Here is a 1,179-nt window from a genome sequence, read left to right on the forward strand (position 1 = left end):
AAGGGCCTGGTTTTTATTTACTGGAGTGGTAATGAAACACTCACAGATACATCTTGTTTGTACTGTGCGTTCATGCAGATCAGATGCTACCAGGCGGATAGATACTCTGAGATACAACTCCTAGGTGTCCCAGTCGCAGCCGTGATAGTCTGTAGCCGCACAAAGAACAGGAGTCCTCGTGGCACCTTAGACACTAACACATTTATTTGAGCACAAGCTTTCGTGGGCTACAGCCCACTTCACCTTTGCAATGGAGTTCTGAGGGAGGACATAAAAGTCCTGTCCCTCAGTCACAGGTCCCTGCATTTCTACTGCACCAAGCATGGTGACATTGGCACCATTGTTTTTTTTTCAGTTTTCTTTTTTATTTATGCACATCTGTTACGTCAGATTTACCCTCGAGCCATACGTTTTGGCTTCTTCGGCTTCTTTTGAGAGAGCTTTTTCTTCTGAGCAACTTCCTCTTCTGGCTTTGGACCAATCTGCTCTTCTCAGTGAGGATCATCACAGTATGACGGGGGAGCTCATGTAGGGGTTGATACGACCATAAGCTCTATCAGTACGCCTGCGCATTTTGGGGGCCCTGTTGACCTGGATGTGCTCAATTACCAGAGAATCCACAGCAAGATCCTTGAGTTCAGCATTACTCTCAGCATTTTTGAGCATGTGGGGTAGGAACTCTGCACTCTTTTTAGGCCAACGTCCCTGTGTCCAGCTCCATTGCTTGGCCTGAGCACCTCTGCCAACTCCACCATTGTAAGGACGGAAGGGAACACACTGCCTTTTTAGGGTCACATCCTTTAAGTATTTAGTGGCTTTCCAGATATGCACGCCCTCGATAGCTTGAGCCGTCTCACGAGTGGTTCTTGAAGTGGACTCGAAGGTTAGAATGCCTTGACTTGCACGATTTGGTGGGGTTCTCTGGATCAAGTGAGTAGCAGACCATTTTCAGAGCCTAACTCAGGCAGAAAAATCTGCCTGAAGAGGGAGGCTCACGTGCCTGGCTTTTTTCCCCCACTGCCCTATTTCCTCCTTCCCGTCCTGGGCTAGGAAGGGTGCTCTTCTGGCAGCCATTGGGTTGCTGTGTCCCCTTTGCCCCAGCTCTGCACATTTCACCAGGCCTCTCCTGCTCTGTCAACACAATCACACGAAGAAAGCGGGAGCCAGGATGCAGTGGAA

At 49.2% G+C, this 1,179-nt stretch overlaps 1 pseudogene; it reads right to left on the reverse strand.

The window, feature by feature from the left end:
- Positions 1–385: 385 nt before the first annotated feature.
- On the reverse strand, positions 386–965 carry LOC115637606 (annotated as a pseudogene).
- Positions 966–1,179: the final 214 nt, after the last annotated feature.

Source organism: Gopherus evgoodei, chromosome 20 (assembly GCF_007399415.2).
Source record: "Gopherus evgoodei ecotype Sinaloan lineage chromosome 20, rGopEvg1_v1.p, whole genome shotgun sequence".
Lineage (NCBI taxonomy): Eukaryota > Metazoa > Chordata > Testudines > Testudinidae > Gopherus > Gopherus evgoodei.